The sequence below is a fragment of the Aulonocara stuartgranti genome (genome assembly GCF_965226115.1).
Source record: "Aulonocara stuartgranti genome assembly, chromosome: 22".
Taxonomy (NCBI): Eukaryota; Metazoa; Chordata; class Actinopteri; order Cichliformes; family Cichlidae; genus Aulonocara; species Aulonocara stuartgranti.
The window spans coordinates 38,639,135-38,654,134 of record NC_138957.1 but is presented as its reverse complement, the minus strand read 5'-3'; the positions used below and the strand labels follow the sequence as shown (position 1 = coordinate 38,654,134).

Here is a 15,000-nt window from a genome sequence, read left to right as displayed (position 1 = left end):
GTGTGTGTGTGTGTGTGTGACAGACAGACAGACAGACAGAGAGGGAGATTCAAAGCATCAGGACCAGGAGATGACACAGTGCTCCAAAGGCCTGGTTCTGCTGCCTCCTCCTCCACCCACCTGCTGCAGACGCTTCTGTGAAGGGAAACTGCTACATGTTATGTCACCGATCCCTGCCATGCTGCGTGTCGAACGACCCGGCAGGGCCTGCTGAGTACAGTGGTGGTGGACCCAGGCCCTCTGCACCTTCCTTTCTCCGACTGGGACCGTTTTGTCCCATCCTTTTTGGTCCGATTCGCCATATCTCCAGAACCGAAGAAGCCATCGGCGTGGCCTCTTCGCCACAGCGTCCGGCACCCACCAAAACCCCCACCTAGACACCAACATCAGCCCTCTACACCTCTTACTTTTTCAGTTATTCCACTTTTGTCCCATCCTCTCCTGGCTTTTTCCCCATAACCTATCATTTAAGCCTCATCATACCTGCCGTGGGCCACTGGAGGGAGACAAATCACCATGCACTAAAATTCAAATTTTGCACTGCAAACCTCACAGTGTCTGTGTCTGTGTGTGTGTGTGTGTGTGTGTGTGTGTGCACGCTTTGGTGTGTGTGTGTGTGTGTGTGTGTGTGCGCGCTTTGGTGTGTGTGCTTTGGTGTGTGTGTGTGTGTGTGTGTGTGACAGAGAGAGAGAGAGAGAGAGTGACACTTGCTGTGTATTTAAGAAACAAACGCTCAAAGAAACCAAACAGAATGACACAGGCAGAAAGACACTGTTTTATTTTGGTAACCAATGATGCATTTCTTATCCCCTTGTACAGGGCCTTTTATGACAGGAACAGGAACCACAGAGCGTCAGCCGCACACATCGAAGCTGCACAGGGCACACGCGGCACCACGCAGAATAAATGACGTTCCTGGGCCAAGGCCGAAGCCCAGCCACCCGCTGCCTCCTCGCCGCCTCCTCCTGGGACCTTCAAGGACCACCCACCAGCCACTGGTACACATTCCAATCTTACACAATGGCCCCAGCATCACAGGGCATCTCCTGACATTAAAATCTATCCTGATTTCTGTTGTTTTTCCCTCATCTCTGAGCCGCTGAGTGTGAGTGTGTGTGTGTGTGTGTGTGTGTGTGTGTGTGTGTGTGTGTGTGTCTCTCTCTCTTTTACACAAAAAACACATGTCAGTTGTTAAGGAAAATGTTATAAAACACTTCTTCAGTAAAGACTCAGAGAAGAGAAACACACAGAACTTCTTGCTAGCAAGGGCAGCCTCCACTCTAAGAGACTCCAGTGAGAGAACTGCCCCGGTCTTTATTTTATACTCCATTGAGCGTGTGTGTGTGCGTGTGTGTGTGTGTGTGTGTGTTGACAGAGAGAGAGAGAGAGAGACAGAGAGAGAGAGAGAGAGGGAGAGATACAAAGGAATGTAATTCAAATTTTGCACTTCAGACCTTACAGTGTGTGTGTGTGTGTGTGTGTGTGTGTGTGTGTGTGTGTGTGTGTGTTGACAGAGAGAGAGAGAGAGAGAGAGAGACAGAGAGAGAGGGAGAGATACAAAGGAATGTAATTCAAATTTTGCACTTCAGACCTTACAGTGTGTGTGTGTGTGTGTGTGTGTGTGTGTGTGTGTGTCTGTCTTTTACACAAAAAATGCACTTGCAACAACTTTAATATGGAATGTACTGGACTTCCCAGCTAGGCGCCCTCCTGTGGATGACAGGTGCAATTGATTGTCAAAAGCAGATATCTAACAGCTTCTGACACTTTGTACCGCATTGAGCCAGCAGAGGGAGCCCCCCTGGTTCAATCCCAGTTGCACAGCAGTTGTGACCAGCTTCTGTCTGTGTGCTTTGGTGTGTGTGAGTGTGTGTGTGTGTGTGTGTGTTGACAGAGAGAGAGAGAGAGAGACAGAGAGAGAGAGAGAGAGACAGAGAGAGAGAGAGAGAGAGAGAGAGAGAGAGAGGGAGAGATACAAAGGAATGTAATTCAAATTTTGCACTTCAGACCTTACTGTGTGTGTGTGTGTGTGTGTGTGTGTGTCTGTCTTTTACACAAAAAATGCACTTGCAACAACTTTAATATGGAATGTACTGGACTTCCCAGCTAGGCGCCCTCCTGTGGACGACAGGTGCAATCCCAGTTGCACAGCACTTGACCAGCTTCTGTGTGTGTGTGTGTGTGTGTGTGTGTGTGTGTGTGTGTGTGTGACAGACAGACAGACAGACAGACAGACAGAGAGGGAGATTCAAAGCATCAGGACCAGGAGATGACACAGTGCTCCAAAGGCCTGGTTCTGCTGCCTCCTCCTCCACCCACCTGCTGCAGACGCTTCTGTGAAGGGAAACTGCTACATGTTATGTCACCGATCCCTGCCATGCTGCGTGTCGAACGACCCGGCAGGGCCTGCTGAGTACAGTGGTGGTGGAATCGGCCCGATCGGACACTCCTATCTGCCACTTTGACCTTTTTATTCCGTCAAATTTGGACCCATTTACACCAAGTCCAGAACCGTTGGTGCTATCGACATGGGGTCTTCACCAGGGTGTCCGGAGCACCCCGAAACCCCCCCGTAGACACCACTTTCATCCCTCTACGACACTTACTTTCCCAGTTATTCCATTTTATTCCGTCAAGCTCTGGCTATTACCCCCTAACCTAACCAACCCTCATCATACCTGCATTTGTCCACTGGAGGGAGACAAAAACACCAAGCTCTGAGATTCAAATTTTGAACTGCAGACCTCACAGTGTCTGTGTGTGTGTGTGTGTGTGTGTGTGTGTGTGTGTGTGTGTGTGTGTGTGTGTGTGTGTGTGTGTGTGTGTGTGTGACAGAGAGAGAGAGAGAGTGACACTTGCTGTGTATTTAAGAAACAAACGCTCAAAGAAACCAAACAGAATGACACAGGCAGAAAGACACTGTTTTATTTTGGTAACCAATGATGCATTTCTTCTCCCCTTGTACAGTACACCCTGAAGCCGTGTGTGGACCAGGAGATCAGCAGAACAGGAACCACAGAGCGTCAGCGGCAGACATCCAAGCTGCACAGGGCACACGCAGCACCAGGCAGAATTAATGACGTCCCTGATCCACAGCTCAAGCCCAGCCACCCGCTGCCTCCTCGCCGCCTCCTCCCGGGACCTTCAAGGACCACCCACCAGCCACTGGTACACATTCCAATCTTACACAATGGCCCCAGCATCACAGGGCATCTCCTGACATTAAAATCTATCCTGATTTCTGTTGTTTTTCCCTCATCTCTGAGCCTGTGAGTGTGTGTGTGTGTGTGTGTGTGTGTGTGTGTGTGTGTGTGTCTCTCTCTCTTTTACACAAAAAACACATGTCAGTTGTTAAGGAAAATGTTATAAAACACTTCTTCAGTAAAGACTCAGAGAAGAGAAACACACAGAACTTCTTGCTAGCAAGGGCAGCCTCCACTCTAAGAGACTCCAGTGAGAGAACTGCCCCGGTCTTTATTTTATACTCCATTGAGTGTGTGTGTGTGTGTGTGTGTGTGTGTGTGTTGACAGAGAGAGAGAGAGAGAGAGAGAGACAGAGAGAGAGAGAGAGAGAGAGAGAGGGAGAGATACAAAGGAATGTAATTCAAATTTTGCACTTCAGACCTTACTGTGTGTGTGTGTGTGTGTGTGTGTGTGTGTGTGTGTGTGTCTGTCTTTTACACAAAAAATGCACTTGCAACAACTTTAATATGGAATGTACTGGACTTCCCAGCTAGGCGCCCTCCTGTGGATGACAGGTGCAATTGATTGTCAAAAGCAGATATCTAACAGCTTCTGACACTTTGTACCGCATTGAGCCAGCAGAGGGAGCCCCCCTGGTTCAATCCCAGTTGCACAGCAGTTGTGACCAGCTTCTGTCTGTGTGCTTTGGTGTGTGTGAGTGTGTGTGTGTGTGTGTGTGTGTGTGTTGACAGAGAGAGAGAGAGAGAGACAGAGAGAGAGAGAGAGAGAGAGAGAGAGAGAGAGGGAGAGATACAAAGGAATGTAATTCAAATTTTGCACTTCAGACCTTACTGTGTGTGTGTGTGTGTGTGTGTGTGTGTGTGTCTGTCTTTTACACAAAAAATGCACTTGCAACAACTTTAATATGGAATGTACTGGACTTCCCAGCTAGGCGCCCTCCTGTGGACGACAGGTGCAATCCCAGTTGCACAGCACTTGACCAGCTTCTGTGTGTGTGTGTGTGTGTGTGTGTGTGTGTGTGTGTGTGTGTGACAGACAGACAGACAGACAGACAGAGAGGGAGATTCAAAGCATCAGGACCAGGAGATGACACAGTGCTCCAAAGGCCTGGTTCTGCTGCCTCCTCCTCCACCCACCTGCTGCAGACGCTTCTGTGAAGGGAAACTGCTACATGTTATGTCACCGATCCCTGCCATGCTGCGTGTCGAACGACCCGGCAGGGCCTGCTGAGTACAGTGGTGGTGGACCCAGGCCCTCTGCACCTTCCTTTCTCCGACTGGGACCGTTTTGTCCCATCCTTTTTGGTCCGATTCGCCATATCTCCAGAACCGAAGAAGCCATCGGCGTGGCCTCTTCGCCACAGCGTCCGGCACCCACCAAAACCCCCACCTAGACACCAACATCAGCCCTCTACACCTCTTACTTTTTCAGTTATTCCACTTTTGTCCCATCCTCTCCTGGCTTTTTCCCCATAACCTATCATTTAAGCCTCATCATACCTGCCGTGGGCCACTGGAGGGAGACAAATCACCATGCACTAAAATTCAAATTTTGCACTGCAAACCTCACAGTGTCTGTGTCTGTGTGTGTGTGTGTGTGTGTGTGTGTGTGCGCGCTTTGGTGTGTGTGTGTGTGTGTGTGTGTGTGCGCGCTTTGGTGTGTGTGCTTTGGTGTGTGTGTGTGTGTGTGTGTGTGACAGAGAGAGAGAGAGAGAGAGTGACACTTGCTGTGTATTTAAGAAACAAACGCTCAAAGAAACCAAACAGAATGACACAGGCAGAAAGACACTGTTTTATTTTGGTAACCAATGATGCATTTCTTATCCCCTTGTACAGGGCCTTTTATGACAGGAACAGGAACCACAGAGCGTCAGCCGCACACATCGAAGCTGCACAGGGCACACGCGGCACCACGCAGAATAAATGACGTTCCTGGGCCAAGGCCGAAGCCCAGCCACCCGCTGCCTCCTCGCCGCCTCCTCCTGGGACCTTCAAGGACCACCCACCAGCCACTGGTACACATTCCAATCTTACACAATGGCCCCAGCATCACAGGGCATCTCCTGACATTAAAATCTATCCTGATTTCTGTTGTTTTTCCCTCATCTCTGAGCCGCTGAGTGTGAGTGTGTGTGTGTGTGTGTGTGTGTGTGTGTGTGTGTGTGTGTGTGTGTGTCTCTCTCTCTTTTACACAAAAAACACATGTCAGTTGTTAAGGAAAATGTTATAAAACACTTCTTCAGTAAAGACTCAGAGAAGAGAAACACACAGAACTTCTTGCTAGCAAGGGCAGCCTCCACTCTAAGAGACTCCAGTGAGAGAACTGCCCCGGTCTTTATTTTATACTCCATTGAGCGTGTGTGTGTGCGTGTGTGTGTGTGTGTGTGTGTTGACAGAGAGAGAGAGAGAGAGACAGAGAGAGAGAGAGAGAGGGAGAGATACAAAGGAATGTAATTCAAATTTTGCACTTCAGACCTTACAGTGTGTGTGTGTGTGTGTGTGTGTGTGTGTGTGTGTGTGTGTGTGTGTGTTGACAGAGAGAGAGAGAGAGAGAGAGAGACAGAGAGAGAGGGAGAGATACAAAGGAATGTAATTCAAATTTTGCACTTCAGACCTTACAGTGTGTGTGTGTGTGTGTGTGTGTGTGTGTGTGTGTGTCTGTCTTTTACACAAAAAATGCACTTGCAACAACTTTAATATGGAATGTACTGGACTTCCCAGCTAGGCGCCCTCCTGTGGATGACAGGTGCAATTGATTGTCAAAAGCAGATATCTAACAGCTTCTGACACTTTGTACCGCATTGAGCCAGCAGAGGGAGCCCCCCTGGTTCAATCCCAGTTGCACAGCAGTTGTGACCAGCTTCTGTCTGTGTGCTTTGGTGTGTGTGAGTGTGTGTGTGTGTGTGTGTGTGTTGACAGAGAGAGAGAGAGAGAGACAGAGAGAGGGAGAGATACAAAGGAATGTAATTCAAATTTTGCACTTCAGACCTTACTGTGTGTGTGTGTGTGTGTGTGTGTGTGTGTGTGTGTCTGTCTTTTACACAAAAAATGCACTTGCAACAACTTTAATATGGAATGTACTGGACTTCCCAGCTAGGCGCCCTCCTGTGGACGACAGGTGCAATCCCAGTTGCACAGCACTTGACCAGCTTCTGTGTGTGTGTGTGTGTGTGTGTGTGTGTGACAGACAGACAGACAGACAGAGAGGGAGATTCAAAGCATCAGGACCAGGAGATGACACAGTGCTCCAAAGGCCTGGTTCTGCTGCCTCCTCCTCCACCCACCTGCTGCAGACGCTTCTGTGAAGGGAAACTGCTACATGTTATGTCACCGATCCCTGCCATGCTGCGTGTCGAACGACCCGGCAGGGCCTGCTGAGTACAGTGGTGGTGGACCCAGGCCCTCTGCACCTTCCTTTCTCCGACTGGGACCGTTTTGTCCCATCCTTTTTGGTCCGATTCGCCATATCTCCAGAACCGAAGAAGCCATCGGCGTGGCCTCTTCGCCACAGCGTCCGGCACCCACCAAAACCCCCACCTAGACACCAACATCAGCCCTCTACACCTCTTACTTTTTCAGTTATTCCACTTTTGTCCCATCCTCTCCTGGCTTTTTCCCCATAACCTATCATTTAAGCCTCATCATACCTGCCGTGGGCCACTGGAGGGAGACAAATCACCATGCACTAAAATTCAAATTTTGCACTGCAAACCTCACAGTGTCTGTGTCTGTGTGTGTGTGTGTGTGTGTGTGTGTGTGCACGCTTTGGTGTGTGTGTGTGTGTGTGTGTGTGTGCGCGCTTTGGTGTGTGTGCTTTGGTGTGTGTGTGTGTGTGTGTGTGTGACAGAGAGAGAGAGAGAGAGAGTGACACTTGCTGTGTATTTAAGAAACAAACGCTCAAAGAAACCAAACAGAATGACACAGGCAGAAAGACACTGTTTTATTTTGGTAACCAATGATGCATTTCTTATCCCCTTGTACAGGGCCTTTTATGACAGGAACAGGAACCACAGAGCGTCAGCCGCACACATCGAAGCTGCACAGGGCACACGCGGCACCACGCAGAATAAATGACGTTCCTGGGCCAAGGCCGAAGCCCAGCCACCCGCTGCCTCCTCGCCGCCTCCTCCTGGGACCTTCAAGGACCACCCACCAGCCACTGGTACACATTCCAATCTTACACAATGGCCCCAGCATCACAGGGCATCTCCTGACATTAAAATCTATCCTGATTTCTGTTGTTTTTCCCTCATCTCTGAGCCGCTGAGTGTGAGTGTGTGTGTGTGTGTGTGTGTGTGTGTGTGTGTGTGTCTCTCTCTCTTTTACACAAAAAACACATGTCAGTTGTTAAGGAAAATGTTATAAAACACTTCTTCAGTAAAGACTCAGAGAAGAGAAACACACAGAACTTCTTGCTAGCAAGGGCAGCCTCCACTCTAAGAGACTCCAGTGAGAGAACTGCCCCGGTCTTTATTTTATACTCCATTGAGCGTGTGTGTGTGCGTGTGTGTGTGTGTGTGTGTGTTGACAGAGAGAGAGAGAGAGAGACAGAGAGAGAGAGAGAGAGGGAGAGATACAAAGGAATGTAATTCAAATTTTGCACTTCAGACCTTACAGTGTGTGTGTGTGTGTGTGTGTGTGTGTGTGTGTGTGTGTGTGTGTGTGTTGACAGAGAGAGAGAGAGAGAGAGAGAGACAGAGAGAGAGGGAGAGATACAAAGGAATGTAATTCAAATTTTGCACTTCAGACCTTACAGTGTGTGTGTGTGTGTGTGTGTGTGTGTGTGTGTGTGTCTGTCTTTTACACAAAAAATGCACTTGCAACAACTTTAATATGGAATGTACTGGACTTCCCAGCTAGGCGCCCTCCTGTGGATGACAGGTGCAATTGATTGTCAAAAGCAGATATCTAACAGCTTCTGACACTTTGTACCGCATTGAGCCAGCAGAGGGAGCCCCCCTGGTTCAATCCCAGTTGCACAGCAGTTGTGACCAGCTTCTGTCTGTGTGCTTTGGTGTGTGTGAGTGTGTGTGTGTGTGTGTGTGTTGACAGAGAGAGAGAGAGAGAGACAGAGAGAGAGAGAGAGAGACAGAGAGAGAGAGAGAGAGAGAGAGAGAGAGAGAGGGAGAGATACAAAGGAATGTAATTCAAATTTTGCACTTCAGACCTTACTGTGTGTGTGTGTGTGTGTGTGTGTGTGTCTGTCTTTTACACAAAAAATGCACTTGCAACAACTTTAATATGGAATGTACTGGACTTCCCAGCTAGGCGCCCTCCTGTGGACGACAGGTGCAATCCCAGTTGCACAGCACTTGACCAGCTTCTGTGTGTGTGTGTGTGTGTGTGTGTGTGTGTGTGTGTGTGTGTGACAGACAGACAGACAGACAGACAGACAGAGAGGGAGATTCAAAGCATCAGGACCAGGAGATGACACAGTGCTCCAAAGGCCTGGTTCTGCTGCCTCCTCCTCCACCCACCTGCTGCAGACGCTTCTGTGAAGGGAAACTGCTACATGTTATGTCACCGATCCCTGCCATGCTGCGTGTCGAACGACCCGGCAGGGCCTGCTGAGTACAGTGGTGGTGGAATCGGCCCGATCGGACACTCCTATCTGCCACTTTGACCTTTTTATTCCGTCAAATTTGGACCCATTTACACCAAGTCCAGAACCGTTGGTGCTATCGACATGGGGTCTTCACCAGGGTGTCCGGAGCACCCCGAAACCCCCCCGTAGACACCACTTTCATCCCTCTACGACACTTACTTTCCCAGTTATTCCATTTTATTCCGTCAAGCTCTGGCTATTACCCCCTAACCTAACCAACCCTCATCATACCTGCATTTGTCCACTGGAGGGAGACAAAAACACCAAGCTCTGAGATTCAAATTTTGAACTGCAGACCTCACAGTGTCTGTGTGTGTGTGTGTGTGTGTGTGTGTGTGTGTGTGTGTGTGTGTGTGTGTGTGTGTGTGTGTGTGTGTGTGACAGAGAGAGAGAGAGAGTGACACTTGCTGTGTATTTAAGAAACAAACGCTCAAAGAAACCAAACAGAATGACACAGGCAGAAAGACACTGTTTTATTTTGGTAACCAATGATGCATTTCTTCTCCCCTTGTACAGTACACCCTGAAGCCGTGTGTGGACCAGGAGATCAGCAGAACAGGAACCACAGAGCGTCAGCGGCAGACATCCAAGCTGCACAGGGCACACGCAGCACCAGGCAGAATTAATGACGTCCCTGATCCACAGCTCAAGCCCAGCCACCCGCTGCCTCCTCGCCGCCTCCTCCCGGGACCTTCAAGGACCACCCACCAGCCACTGGTACACATTCCAATCTTACACAATGGCCCCAGCATCACAGGGCATCTCCTGACATTAAAATCTATCCTGATTTCTGTTGTTTTTCCCTCATCTCTGAGCCTGTGAGTGTGAGTGTGTGTGTGTGTGTGTGTGTGTCTCTCTCTCTTTTACACAAAAAACACATGTCAGTTGTTAAGGAAAATGTTATAAAACACTTCTTCAGTAAAGACTCAGAGAAGAGAAACACACAGAACTTCTTGCTAGCAAGGGCAGCCTCCACTCTAAGAGACTCCAGTGAGAGAACTGCCCCGGTCTTTATTTTATACTCCATTGAGTGTGTGTGTGTGTGTGTGTGTGTGTGTGTGTGTGTGTGTTGACAGAGAGAGAGAGAGAGAGAGAGAGACAGAGAGAGAGAGAGAGAGAGAGAGAGGGAGAGATACAAAGGAATGTAATTCAAATTTTGCACTTCAGACCTTACAGTGTGTGTGTGTGTGTGTGTGTGTGTGTGTGTGTGTGTCTGTCTTTTACACAAAAAATGCACTTGCAACAACTTTAATATGGAATGTACTGGACTTCCCAGCTAGGCGCCCTCCTGTGGATGACAGGTGCAATTGATTGTCAAAAGCAGATATCTAACAGCTTCTGACACTTTGTACCGCATTGAGCCAGCAGAGGGAGCCCCCCTGGTTCAATCCCAGTTGCACAGCAGTTGTGACCAGCTTCTGTCTGTGTGCTTTGGTGTGTGTGAGTGTGTGTGTGTGTGTGTGTGTGTTGACAGAGAGAGAGAGAGAGAGACAGAGAGAGAGAGAGAGAGAGAGAGAGAGAGAGAGGGAGAGATACAAAGGAATGTAATTCAAATTTTGCACTTCAGACCTTACTGTGTGTGTGTGTGTGTGTGTGTGTGTGTGTGTGTGTGTGTGTGTCTGTCTTTTACACAAAAAATGCACTTGCAACAACTTTAATATGGAATGTACTGGACTTCCCAGCTAGGCGCCCTCCTGTGGACGACAGGTGCAATCCCAGTTGCACAGCACTTGACCAGCTTCTGTGTGTGTGTGTGTGTGTGTGTGTGTGTGTGTGTGTGACAGACAGACAGACAGACAGACAGAGAGGGAGATTCAAAGCATCAGGACCAGGAGATGACACAGTGCTCCAAAGGCCTGGTTCTGCTGCCTCCTCCTCCACCCACCTGCTGCAGACGCTTCTGTGAAGGGAAACTGCTACATGTTATGTCACCGATCCCTGCCATGCTGCGTGTCGAACGACCCGGCAGGGCCTGCTGAGTACAGTGGTGGTGGACCCAGGCCCTCTGCACCTTCCTTTCTCCGACTGGGACCGTTTTGTCCCATCCTTTTTGGTCCGATTCGCCATATCTCCAGAACCGAAGAAGCCATCGGCGTGGCCTCTTCGCCACAGCGTCCGGCACCCACCAAAACCCCCACCTAGACACCAACATCAGCCCTCTACACCTCTTACTTTTTCAGTTATTCCACTTTTGTCCCATCCTCTCCTGGCTTTTTCCCCATAACCTATCATTTAAGCCTCATCATACCTGCCGTGGGCCACTGGAGGGAGACAAATCACCATGCACTAAAATTCAAATTTTGCACTGCAAACCTCACAGTGTCTGTGTCTGTGTGTGTGTGTGTGTGTGTGTGTGTGTGTGTGCGTGCTTTGGTGTGTGTGTGTGTGTGTGTGTGTGTGCGCGCGCTTTGGTGTGTGTGCTTTGGTGTGTGTGTGTGTGTGTGTGTGACAGAGAGAGAGAGAGAGAGAGTGACACTTGCTGTGTATTTAAGAAACAAACGCTCAAAGAAACCAAACAGAATGACACAGGCAGAAAGACACTGTTTTATTTTGGTAACCAATGATGCATTTCTTATCCCCTTGTACAGGGCCTTTTATGACAGGAACAGGAACCACAGAGCGTCAGCCGCACACATCGAAGCTGCACAGGGCACACGCGGCACCACGCAGAATAAATGACGTTCCTGGGCCAAGGCCGAAGCCCAGCCACCCGCTGCCTCCTCGCCGCCTCCTCCCGGGACCTTCAAGGACCACCCACCAGCCACTGGTACACATTCCAATCTTACACAATGGCCCCAGCATCACAGGGCATCTCCTGACATTAAAATCTATCCTGATTTCTGTTGTTTTTCCCTCATCTCTGAGCCGCTGAGTGTGAGTGTGTGTGTGTGTGTGTGTGTGTGTGTGTGTGTGTGTGTGTGTCTCTCTCTCTTTTACACAAAAAACACATGTCAGTTGTTAAGGAAAATGTTATAAAACACTTCTTCAGTAAAGACTCAGAGAAGAGAAACACACAGAACTTCTTGCTAGCAAGGGCAGCCTCCACTCTAAGAGACTCCAGTGAGAGAACTGCCCCGGTCTTTATTTTATACTCCATTGAGCGTGTGTGTGTGCGTGTGTGTGTGTGTGTGTGTGTTGACAGAGAGAGAGAGAGAGAGACAGAGAGAGAGAGAGAGAGGGAGAGATACAAAGGAATGTAATTCAAATTTTGCACTTCAGACCTTACAGTGTGTGTGTGTGTGTGTGTGTGTGTGTGTGTGTGTGTGTGTGTGTGTGTTGACAGAGAGAGAGAGAGAGAGAGAGAGACAGAGAGAGAGAGAGAGAGAGAGAGAGAGGGAGAGATACAAAGGAATGTAATTCAAATTTTGCACTTCAGACCTTACAGTGTGTGTGTGTGTGTGTGTGTGTGTGTCTGTCTTTTACACAAAAAATGCACTTGCAACAACTTTAATATGGAATGTACTGGACTTCCCAGCTAGGCGCCCTCCTGTGGATGACAGGTGCAATTGATTGTCAAAAGCAGATATCTAACAGCTTCTGACACTTTGTACCGCATTGAGCCAGCAGAGGGAGCCCCCCTGGTTCAATCCCAGTTGCACAGCAGTTGTGACCAGCTTCTGTCTGTGTGCTTTGGTGTGTGTGAGTGTGTGTGTGTGTGTGTTGAGAGAGAGAGAGAGAGACAGAGAGAGAGAGAGAGAGAGAGAGAGAGAGAGAGGGAGAGATACAAAGGAATGTAATTCAAATTTTGCACTTCAGACCTTACTGTGTGTGTGTGTGTGTGTGTGTGTGTGTGTGTGTGTGTGTGTGTGTGTGTGTCTGTCTTTTACACAAAAAATGCACTTGCAACAACTTTAATATGGAATGTACTGGACTTCCCAGCTAGGCGCCCTCCTGTGGACGACAGGTGCAATCCCAGTTGCACAGCACTTGACCAGCTTCTGTGTGTGTGTGTGTGTGTGTGACAGACAGACAGACAGACAGACAGAGAGGGAGATTCAAAGCATCAGGACCAGGAGATGACACAGTGCTCCAAAGGCCTGGTTCTGCTGCCTCCTCCTCCACCCACCTGCTGCAGACGCTTCTGTGAAGGGAAACTGCTACATGTTATGTCACCGATCCCTGCCATGCTGCGTGTCGAACGACCCGGCAGGGCCTGCTGAGTACAGTGGTGGTGGAATCGGCCCGATCGGACACTCCTATCTGCCACTTTGACCTTTTTATTCCGTCAAATTTGGACCCATTTACACCAAGTCCAGAACCGTTGGTGCTATCGACATGGGGTCTTCACCAGGGTGTCCGGAGCACCCCGAAACCCCCCCGTAGACACCACTTTCATCCCTCTACGACACTTACTTTCCCAGTTATTCCATTTTATTCCGTCAAGCTCTGGCTATTACCCCCTAACCTAACCAACCCTCATCATACCTGCATTTGTCCACTGGAGGGAGACAAAAACACCAAGCTCTGAGATTCAAATTTTGAACTGCAGACCTCACAGTGTCTGTGTGTGTGTGTGTGTGTGTGTGTGTGTGTGTGTGTGTGTGTGTGTGTGTGTGTGTGTGTGACAGAGAGAGAGAGAGAGTGACACTTGCTGTGTATTTAAGAAACAAACGCTCAAAGAAACCAAACAGAATGACACAGGCAGAAAGACACTGTTTTATTTTGGTAACCAATGATGCATTTCTTCTCCCCTTGTACAGTACACCCTGAAGCCGTGTGTGGACCAGGAGATCAGCAGAACAGGAACCACAGAGCGTCAGCGGCAGACATCCAAGCTGCACAGGGCACACGCAGCACCAGGCAGAATTAATGACGTCCCTGATCCACAGCTCAAGCCCAGCCACCCGCTGCCTCCTCGCCGCCTCCTCCCGGGACCTTCAAGGACCACCCACCAGCCACTGGTACACATTCCAATCTTACACAATGGCCCCAGCATCACAGGGCATCTCCTGACATTAAAATCTATCCTGATTTCTGTTGTTTTTCCCTCATCTCTGAGCCTGTGAGTGTGAGTGTGTGTGTGTGTGTGTGTGTGTCTCTCTCTCTTTTACACAAAAAACACATGTCAGTTGTTAAGGAAAATGTTATAAAACACTTCTTCAGTAAAGACTCAGAGAAGAGAAACACACAGAACTTCTTGCTAGCAAGGGCAGCCTCCACTCTAAGAGACTCCAGTGAGAGAACTGCCCCGGTCTTTATTTTATACTCCATTGAGTGTGTGTGTGTGTGTGTGTGTGTGTGTGTGTGTGTGTGTTGACAGAGAGAGAGAGAGAGAGAGAGAGACAGAGAGAGAGAGAGAGAGAGAGAGAGGGAGAGATACAAAGGAATGTAATTCAAATTTTGCACTTCAGACCTTACAGTGTGTGTGTGTGTGTGTGTGTGTGTGTGTGTGTGTGTGTGTGTGTGTGTCTGTCTTTTACACAAAAAATGCACTTGCAACAACTTTAATATGGAATGTACTGGACTTCCCAGCTAGGCGCCCTCCTGTGGATGACAGGTGCAATTGATTGTCAAAAGCAGATATCTAACAGCTTCTGACACTTTGTACCGCATTGAGCCAGCAGAGGGAGCCCCCCTGGTTCAATCCCAGTTGCACAGCAGTTGTGACCAGCTTCTGTCTGTGTGCTTTGGTGTGTGTGAGTGTGTGTGTGTGTGTGTGTGTTGACAGAGAGAGAGACAGAGAGACAGAGAGAGAGAGAGAGAGACAGAGAGAGAGAGAGAGAGAGAGAGAGAGAGAGAGAGGGAGAGATACAAAGGAATGTAATTCAAATTTTGCACTTCAGACCTTACTGTGTGTGTGTGTGTGTGTGTGTGTGTGTCTGTCTTTTACACAAAAAATGCACTTGCAACAACTTTAATATGGAATGTACTGGACTTCCCAGCTAGGCGCCCTCCTGTGGACGACAGGTGCAATCCCAGTTGCACAGCACTTGACCAGCTTCTGTGTGTGTGTGTGTGTGTGTGTGTGTGTGTGTGTGTGTGTGACAGACAGACAGACAGAGAGGGAGATTCAAAGCATCAGGACCAGGAGATGACACAGTGCTCCAAAGGCCTGGTTCTGCTGCCTCCTCCTCCACCCACCTGCTGCAGACGCTTCTGTGAAGGGAAACTGCTACATGTTATGTCACCGATCCCTGCCATGCTGCGTGTCGAACGACCCGGCAGGGCCTGCTGAGTACAGTGGTGGTGGAC

The 15,000-nt window shown here is 49.1% G+C and overlaps 1 long non-coding RNA gene across 5 annotated transcripts in view; it reads left to right on the top strand.

Annotated features, from left to right (window-relative positions):
- Positions 1 to 15,000, top strand: part of LOC309699058 — a 20,684-nt gene that overhangs the window by 3,401 nt on the left and 2,283 nt on the right. For 3 of the 5 annotated variants that reach the window (XR_014274239.1, XR_014274240.1, XR_014274241.1), the window contains exons 3-9: positions 820 to 998; positions 2,968 to 3,168; positions 4,240 to 5,218; positions 7,187 to 7,365; positions 9,325 to 9,525; positions 10,593 to 11,575; positions 13,509 to 13,709. This is a non-coding gene — a long non-coding RNA (uncharacterized lncRNA). Of the gene's footprint in view, positions 1 to 819; positions 999 to 2,967; positions 3,169 to 4,239; positions 5,219 to 7,186; positions 7,366 to 9,324; positions 9,526 to 10,592; positions 11,576 to 12,773; positions 13,058 to 13,508; positions 13,710 to 15,000 lie in introns of those variants that run through there. The other 2 variants (XR_014274242.1, XR_014274243.1) reach the window with 2 other exon arrangements.